Source organism: Wolffia australiana, chromosome 1 (assembly GCF_029677425.1).
Source record: "Wolffia australiana isolate 7733 chromosome 1, ASM2967742v1".
Classification (NCBI taxonomy): domain Eukaryota; kingdom Viridiplantae; phylum Streptophyta; class Magnoliopsida; order Alismatales; family Araceae; genus Wolffia; species Wolffia australiana.
Genome location: NC_135835.1, coordinates 28,242,865 through 28,252,453, shown reverse-complemented (window position 1 = coordinate 28,252,453; position 9,589 = coordinate 28,242,865). Strand labels below are relative to the sequence as shown.

The window sequence follows — 9,589 nt, the reverse complement described above, 5'->3', positions numbered from 1 at the left end:
AAAACAACGTGGCAGTTTTTAATCCGTCGATCGTAGAAAGAGGCGACGTGGACTCACCATGATATTCGATGAGCGGCGCTTGGCGAGATCGAGAAAACACACGAAAGCAACACGCCAGCACGTTCCCGCCAATAATTTTGGACAATCTGGGTCCTTCGATGACTGGCTTTGTCATCGGACGGTAGATAAGAGCTCACGTGGATGTACAACTGGGCCTTTATGCCACGTCATCGATACACGTCAACATTTCAATTTATAGAGTTAAAAAAAGTAGGAAATATGGAAAATAAAGTGGAAAGAGTCTCTAACGATAAGGAATAAAAACGACACGTCGCAGTTTTTCAAGACGTTCCTTGACCGTTCGACTGACAAGCTATTGAATGTCAATCTTAGGTGGGTATATAGTTGGTAGATAGGGAAATATGAGATTCAATTACAAGCTTTAATTATTTATATGGACTGGGATGGCAAAGTAGCTGGGAAAGGGTCTTTAACTAGACTTACTACTATAAAGCTCATCTACAATTACATCACTTGTGTGGTTTTTAGACGAAGCACTTTTATTAATTGGGTTCATCTTATATGAATGAATAATTGGCATAGAGGGAAATATGAAAGTGAATTAGAAATTTAACTACTTATATGGATGTGGATTCAAAAGTGCCAGGAAGAGGGTCTTCATCCAGATTGTGCACTTCTAGATAATGTATCTACAATTACATGACTAATATGATTATTGGACAAAGAATTTTTATTAGTTGGGTTCATATCATATGGATGTATAATCATTATGGAGGAAAATATGAGAGTGACTAAGGAGTTATTTATTTATATAGACTGGGATATTTAAGTGTGATCAAAATCATTTTTAGCCAGAATCATCACTACTGGAAAACTTATCTACAATTATATCTAGGGATTGATTGCCCTGGCCTAGTCTGAGTTTTTAGCAAGATCCTAAACCTTACCTTAAAGACAGCCCGGTCTTGTCTGGTCTCAGTCTGATCCCAATCTAGTCATGTTATTCATGACATGAGAGTATCATGACTGAGAAACAGAAAGAAGGGAAGAGAATGGAAGGAAAACGTTGATAAAAAAAGATTGGCGAAACAAGCAATGAACATCAGAAGATAGATAATTACCCGTCCCCCTCGACCTGATGTCCTTTTATACTGTGGAATCAGATCTGGGCAGACGTGGTAACCGTAATCCGGGTATTCCTGGCTTTGAACTTCCCGGGGAATACTGTTTCTTAACCAACAATGAGTCGTAGGTTGTCCGAGTCTTCCATTGGGTCCGCAAAGTCAGCGTTACCGGTAACCCACGTCCGTTGTTGGCATTTACTGGGTCTTCCTCTGTGAAGGGCTGACAATGTTGACTAGATAACGTCTAAGATGAATAATAAATAAAAAATGACATAGCGATGGCGAACGTCGTCGAGGACGTCGTCCGGTTGGTACCAAGTATGATGGCTCGGTACCTAGATAGTGTAGTCAGACGTCGACGAGGTCGTCGGCCGATGGATAAATAAACTCTAATGAGTATATGTAACTAAGATGCAATGAGTGTGTCCTACGTGTCGTACTTGCAGGCCCCAACTCGCTGGAGATGCCGAGCTCCGAGCTCCGAAGGGATCGCCGGGTGACGACGACGGTGGCCACTCGAGCCTCGTCGTAGTGGACGAAGGCGACTACGGCGCCGAACTGAATCAATCCGTAGGGGCTAGCACGCAACGGATGGGGCGACCAGTACCAGTAAGACGCTCAAATTTTGTAGTTATCTCTCAAATAATCTCTCACCTCTCTAGCCCGAGAGCGGTGGAGACAATCAACGACATACTGCAAGAGGTAATATAATGAGCGAGCGGGAAGACGACGTACGTCATCGACTATCAGCTCGTGGCGCGGGATCTTCGTCAAATGCAACGATCGGTGCAGGTTGCGGGTGGAGAGGAGCCGGAGAGGTGACGGCAATGCTCGATTGGCGATTGAGCGCAGGAGCAGTTGGCAGAGTCTGAGTCGAGGAGGAGAGGGAAAGAAACCGAAAGGAGCAGCAACAAGGCTCCGGCCACAGCGCGCGGCACCGGAGTTGAGGCACGGAGGCTCAGAGGTGCGTCAATCGCCAAGACTCGGAATGGGCACCAGACCGAACAGGCGGGGTGCGTGAGGCAGGTCGATTATGCACGAACGCTGGTGGCCCACAGGAGTCCTTGTTCCGGCTTACAGGACCAGGCGACCGAACAAGACCCGTGCACCCGGGGCGATACGACCGAGCCGCGAGGTTCGCATCTATGCACCACACATGGTACGGGTTAATGCCCGCCAACGCCGCTCTGCTGGAGTAGACACAGCCACATCGCCCGATCGACGGGTTGAATTATTCAACCTGTTGGGTTGGCGTGCGAACTGCCGTGTGGCTGTTTGCCGCACGGAGGTGAATCGAGCGTCCCTCATCGGATCCGTAGAGGGAGCTGGTCGGCGTTGCGATGCAGATAAGATGGCTCTGGGACGCCTGTGACATGATGAATCACTGACGATGGGAAGCGGACGGCCAAGAGGGATGGTCGGCTGGTCGAAGGGATGGGAGAGAAGAATTCCTCTCTCAAACTCCCTTCTTCCTTGTGCCCCCTTGCTTTCTTCCCTCTTCTCCTCCCCCTCTCCTCTTCTTCTTCCTACGGTGAGACCTGGACGAGTGGTAACTGCCACAAAAAAAAAATACAAATCCAGATCTTGGGAGAACGTGGGGCTTGGCTCATCATGGCCTTATATAGCACCATGTTGGAACCTTACAAGGAGTCCACTAGGGAGGCCCATTAGATGACCCCCCCCTCCCCCCCTTTACACAAAGATAAAACTAGAGAATTAAAACGATGCGAAAACATAACGATACGGACATGGAAAAACATAACAATCGGATGGGTCACGAAAAATACGATGTGCTTGCCATGGCAAACACAAAACATGAAATCGGACGAACGAAAAGCGGAGAATTAAAACACGCGCACTTGCGCAGACGTGCATTACCCGCGGTATTTAAACCCGGGCGTCTTCACGGATACTTTGGCGTGTTGGTTGGCTGGGCGCGACGGCGGGCAGTCAACGATAGTGACGACAGTTCGGATGATGGCTTCAACAGGTCCAGATGGCGTGCGCCATCACATGGACTATTGGCAAAAAAAATATAGTGCAGATTATTGTAAATTCCATCATGAAATATGAAAAGAAGAATAAAATAAAAGAGAAGGAGAAGAAAAGAACACAAACATAAGAAGAAAACAAAAAAAGGAAATCAGCTTAAAATAAGAAGAAAACAAAAAAACGGAATCAAATGTATGGCAAAAAAAGAAGAAAAGAAGAATTAAAGAAGAAGAAAGGAAGCTAAGAAGAAACATAATAGGAAATAAGAAAATCAAGACAAAGATGAAGAATAAAAAGAATAAGAATAATAAGGACAAGAAGAAGAAAAAAAGAATGGTAAAAGAGGAGGAATAAAAGAAGAAGAAACAAAAATAAAGAAGAAAGAAGAAGAACAAAAAACAAACAAGAAGAAAATAAAAATAAAGGATGATAAAAGAAGAAGAAAAAGTAAAAGAGAACAAGAAGAAAAGAAGAATGGAAGATGAAAATAAGAAGAAAATTAAAATTTGAACAAGAATAAAATAAGAGGAAAATAAAAAATAAAAAATATAGAAGAAGATGAAAAGAAGAAGAATAAAATAAGAAGAAAATGAGAGGAAAATAAAAGAGAATAAAAAATAGAAGAAGATGAAAAGAAGAAGAATAAAATAAGAAAAAAATGAGAAGAAAATAAAATTTGAACAAGAATGAAATAAGAGGAAAATAAAAAAGAAAAAAAATAGAACAAGAAGAAAAGAAAAATAAAAAAATAAGAAGAAAATGAGAGGAAAATATAAAAGGAGAAAAAAATAGAAGAAGAAAAAAAAAGAATAAGAATAAATTAAGAATAAAATTAGAGGAAAAGAAGAAGAAAATAAAACAACAACAAGAAGAATAAGAACAAAATAAAAAAGAAGAAAAGGAAAAGAGAATAACAAGAAACTAAAAGAAGAAGAAGAAGAGAATAAGAGGAAAGTTGTAATAAAATAACAAAAAAGAATAAAATAAAGTAGAGTAATAACAGAAGAACAAACAAGAAAAAAATAAGAAAAAACAAGAGGAAAATAAAAAAGAAGAAAATAAAATAGAAGCAGACAAAAAAAAGAATAACAAAGGAAGAAAAAAGGAAGATAAAGAATGAGAGAAGAATAAAAATACACCATTACAGATTATACACCATTAGAGGAATTATCTATAAGTACATAATTACTGTGATTTTTGGGTTGAAGCATTCTTCTCAGTTGGGTTTATCTTAGATGGCTGTATAATTGACACATGAAAATACGAGAGTGGATCAGGAATTTATTTATATAGACCGTGATTTAAAAGTTCCATGAAAAAGGTCTTTAGCCAGATTGTGAAATACTCAAAAACTTATATACAATTATATCACTAATGTAACTTTAGATGAAGCACTTTTATCAGTTGGGTTCATCTTAGATGATTATATAATTGGAAGAGTGGGATTGATAATAATGAATGCTGAATTAAATTATTTATATGGATCGTGATTTAATAGTGACAGGAAACTTATTATTAGCCAGTTTTGTGCACCATTAGAGAACTTATTTATAATTATATCATGACTGTAATTTTTTAACAAAGCAACATTATTAGTTGGGTTCATCTTAGATGTATAAATAGTTGTTGAAGAGGGAAATATGAAAGCGAAGAACTTTCACTATTTATATGGGGGGGATGTAAAAACACCAGGAAATGGTCTTAGGCAGATCATGCACATACTAGCAAACTTATGTAAAATTATGTAAGTAAAGAGATTTTTAGAGGAAGTACTTTTATAAGTTGGGTTGATCAGGAAAATTGATTGCTAAGAGGCTGTCAGCTGTACTTTCCTTTTAACTCGTTTTGGTGTTTTTTTTTTCAAATGGCCAGTTTAGCCATTATCCCAAGAAATGAGGCTAAGAAAACAGAACTGTGCCCTTCACTGTATAGACAGTAAATAGTTAGTTATCAGCAAATTGTATCCAAGCTGGTAATAATTATGAAAATTGTTTTATTTTTTTAAGCAGCTGCAAAAGAGGAATTCCATATCTCTTTTGTCTCTATCCATTTCCTTCTTTCTCTCTTATAATTCTCGTTATCCTTCTCTGTCTCTCTCTCTCTCTCTTCTCTTTCCTTCTCTCTATCTTTTCATCTCTCTCTTTCTCTCTTTTTCCCTCCCCCTCTTTCTCTATTTTTCGCCTTTTACTTCTCTCTCTCTTTCTCTCTTTTTCCCTCCCCCTCTTTCTCTATTTTTCGCCTTTTACTTCTCTCTCTTTCTCCTTTTTAGTCTCTCTTTCTTTCCTTTTCCTTCTCTCTCTCTCTCTCTCTCTCTTTCTCCTTTTTAGTCTCTCTTTCTTTCCTTTTCCTTCTCTCTCTCTCTCTCTCTCTCTCTCTCTCTCTCTCTCTTCTCCTCCTCAATTTGTGTCTCCTTTTCCTGTTGGTTCTTCCTCTGTCTTCCTCTCTTTTTCGTCTCCTCTCTTTCTCTCTCTTTATATTCTTTCTTTCTTCTCATCATTCTGCTCTATCTCCTGTCCCTCCTTGGGTTCAGCAATCAGATCGAAAAGGCTCAGATCTGATAAAAAACTTCAACCCATCTGATCATTATCCGATTGATCCAATCCATTGGGTCAAAAAGCTGGATAACAATTGGTGTGATTGATCCAATCTGATTAAGAGTGCCAATTGATGATTGATCATCTTATCTGACCGATCTAATCCATCAGATTGATCTCATTTGCTCCATAAGTGGAATCAACCAATGTGAAATATTAAACCAGTCTGATGCTGCCTTGTGGCATATAAATGTTTTGGAGATGTAGAGAGGGCTGAAAAATCAGAAAAAGATCACCCAAGTAGCATGTATATAATTTTTGTTCTTGTTCACTGTGCTGTCATATGTTTGTTATGTTGTTTTATAATAAATATTCCCCAAAAGTAAATTTTATATAAGTTTTTCTTTTGTCCACTGTGCTGTCATATGTTGGTTATGTTTATAATTAATACTCCTGTACTATTTACTTGTGATACTTTGAGAGGAAATGTTTCTCTCCATGATCTCAAATTGAGGACTCCAGTTCAACAATATTTTGATGCTGCTAACCCTTAAGGACATTAAGGCTGTTTATGTTTCAATAAGTCATTATATGTATCAAATTTGATCTTTAATTATTTTGCGTAGAACTGTTGGATGTATATTTCTGTTTTTTTATTATTGAATAAAAATATGATATTACTGGACATTGTACAATGTGCGAATTTGAGATGAAATATTTCTTTATCGAATCTCTTGTTGAAGACCTGTAATTAAAGAAAATATTTATGTTCTTTACTCGAATGTATATTGTGGTTATCACGTTCTATTAAGTTAGTACAATAAATATAAAATATTTATTTTTATTGAGGTAAATGTTGACTTCTGTTGGATTATTTATCCAATTACTAATTAATTTTTAATTAATAGAAACTTAAGTCTGATTTTTTTACAAATTATTTAAATATATTAAATACCATTCTGACATAATGTTTTGATATATATATGTTGATGATTTAAGGGAAAAGAGTTTCTTAATAAAATAGAAAATTTTAACATTCGTAAGAAATTCAACTAAAGTCTCATATTTATGGGACAGTACACTTGGGATTAGAGGCCTTTGTTTTAACCATTTTGGATTATAATTTCTGTTCGAAAATTCCAATACATAATCCTTCATGGTAATGCACCACCAAAATGGAGTTAAAATGGCATTCAAACTCATGGCAACCTAGAAATCATTAAGTATTCTTTCACCTGTAACCTCCTGGCATGATGCTCTTAGAGCACCGCAATGGTACATAAGAGATGATGGCCCTAAGGAAATTTAGTCATTACCAGATGCACCATGCAAGCTGTCACTGATAACATGCCATTGCTACTTATATTCATGATTCAAGAGCTGCATTTATTGTGTTTCAGGGACCATTTATCGATTTGTGCATGTCATCCTTGCGCAGGGGCCATGCGAATCTTCTCTGTATCGTTCCAATTTTATCGGATGTCCCCGAAGGGACGTGTTTCAGGGAAAGTTCATCATAATTATTTTAATGATTTTACAATGAATAAGGTTCTGCATAATTCCAAAAAAAATTGAAAATTTGTTGTTCTGATTTTTTTTCATTTAAGAAGCATACATATTTTCCTTATCTGAAAATTTGAGATATTTTGGGGAGTTCAAATTGAAGGGTTCGTTTGCACTCTTATATTAGGCATACAATTTTGCCAAAAGTACAAGATCAAAGAACTTAGCACCATGTATAGGGATATTTTCTCCTTTGTCATTCGTGCGCCATCAAGAAGGAGAAAATCTCACTGCATCTGTGAAAATTCGTTTTAAATTATTAGCTCTATTTTTTTATTTAGTCATTAGTATTAATTATTGGAATATTGAATCAGAGGAGCTTTATTTTAATTTAATGATACGTGTTGCATTTGATCTAGTGGGGAATAATTATTTGATGATATCATGATTGAGAACAACCATTTGTTCCTATTTCATCCATTATGGGCATCATGCACAAGGTAAATGTCTGAAAACTAGTGAGGGAAACTAGCGAAAATATTTGGTAATCAAACATAGGCTGTGGAGTTGGTATGAAGGAAAGAGAAAAATACTAGACACCCTTTAATTCTGATAATCAAATTGGGTGATTCATCTATTTGACTTAGATTAAATATGGATAAGGGATGCCAAATCATCTATATTTTCTTCCAACCCAGAATTTTTTTGGCCACAACATTCTTAGACTTCTTCCTCGAGCAAATATTTTGAGGGTAGCTTTTTCTCATAAATCCCTGGTGTATTCCTTCAGAACCAAAATTTTGGGTGCCCAAGGATCCTCCTATGCTATGTGAAACAGTGGAAGAGTTACCCTTTGGTGCCGTGGAAATTATGTGGATTTCTCAGGGAATTAAAATTTGGCATTTTTTCCTATATTTATTCTTCGTGGGTTGGAAGTCAACAATTTCAAAAATAAATTAGGACCATATATGCTGATCCATCGTTATGGATTGATTCTAGACCTAGTTAGCTTCCTACATTACCCACTCCTAGAATCCCTACCGTAGTATTGAAATTCCCCCTTCAACTTGAATAAAAAATTCCATTATTCCTATTTTTTATTCTTCTTCCGTCATTCAAGAAAATGAGATGAAAAACTAGGTAGATGGTCAATTATACAGAGACGACTCTGACTCACCATTATCTACATTAGGACAGTGGGAGTTTAGGTTTATATATGAAAAAGTTTCATTGAAGTGATCTTTACGCCCCAAAGGGCAACTAGGAAATTAACTCATGAATGAACAAGGGAGTGCACAAACACTATTCAACCCTTGGGTGATCCAGAAACTGATTTCTTTAGTGTCATGGGGTCCATAGAAATTTATTATTTATGCCAGTGTGAAAATTATCCCACAAAAAAATGGCAGTTTATTGAAGACGAAGTACAAACTTTAATGTTGAGCGACACCCTTGACCTGAAGTATTCAAGACAAACAAGATAGAGAACAACATTGAATTTCCATGCGACATTACATTTCAGTTGGTTATATCCTTGGATTAAAGGCCTCAAAAAGCAGGGGATAGGAGAAGGAGCAAGGTGATATAACTTAAAATTAATGGCTCCGAACTAATGCTATAGAACTTATGTCGATTGAACACGAGAACAGACATAGGAGGGTGAACATTATTTTCAAAAAATTGACTTTTATCGTATTTAAGGGCAGGATTAAGACATTTCAGTTGGATGTATCCTCGAATTAAAGGCCCTAACCAACAGGGGAAGACAAATAGAGACATAAATAGAAGGAACATGTTGCCATCACTTATATATATTATAGAGGGTCTGACCTTATATTATAAAACTTGTGATCTATTGAACACGAGAGCAGCCATTGGAGCCTGAACATTACTTTCAGAATACTGACCTTCGGCTACTGAAAGGTTAGGCGTATGCCGTTTCAGTTGGATATATCCTCGAATCAAAGCCATAACCAACAGGGAGGGGCGCAATAAGAGAGAGAGGGGGTATGAGAGAAAAATGGTATGAGAGATAGAGATAGAGAGAGTATAAGAGAGAGAGAGAGGAGGGTTATGAGAGAGAGACAAATAGAGAGATAGAGATTGAGAGAGTATAAGAGAGAGATAGGGAGAGTATAAGAGAGTGGGTATAACAGAGAGATAGAGAGAATGGGTATAAGAGACGTATAGAGAGAGTATAAGAGAGAGGGGGTATAAGAGAGAGATAGAGAGAGAGAGCGAGAGAGAAAGAGAGAGAGAGACAGACAGACAGACAGACAGACAGATAGAGAGAGAGAGACAGACAAACAGACAGAGAGAGCAAGAGAATGAAAGAGACAAGAGAGAGAGAGACAGACAGACAGACAGAGAGAGCAAGAGAATGAAAGAGACAAGAGAGAGAGAGAGAGACAGGGA

The 9,589-nt window shown here is 37.6% G+C and overlaps 1 non-coding gene across 1 annotated transcript; it reads right to left on the bottom strand.

Moving 5' to 3' along the window:
- Positions 1–7,063: 7,063 nt before the first annotated feature.
- Positions 7,064–7,166, bottom strand: LOC144714234 (U6 spliceosomal RNA). Its single transcript, XR_013584287.1, has one exon. It is a non-coding gene; the product is annotated as a U6 spliceosomal RNA (small nuclear RNA).
- Between the last annotated feature and the right edge of the window lie 2,423 nt (positions 7,167–9,589).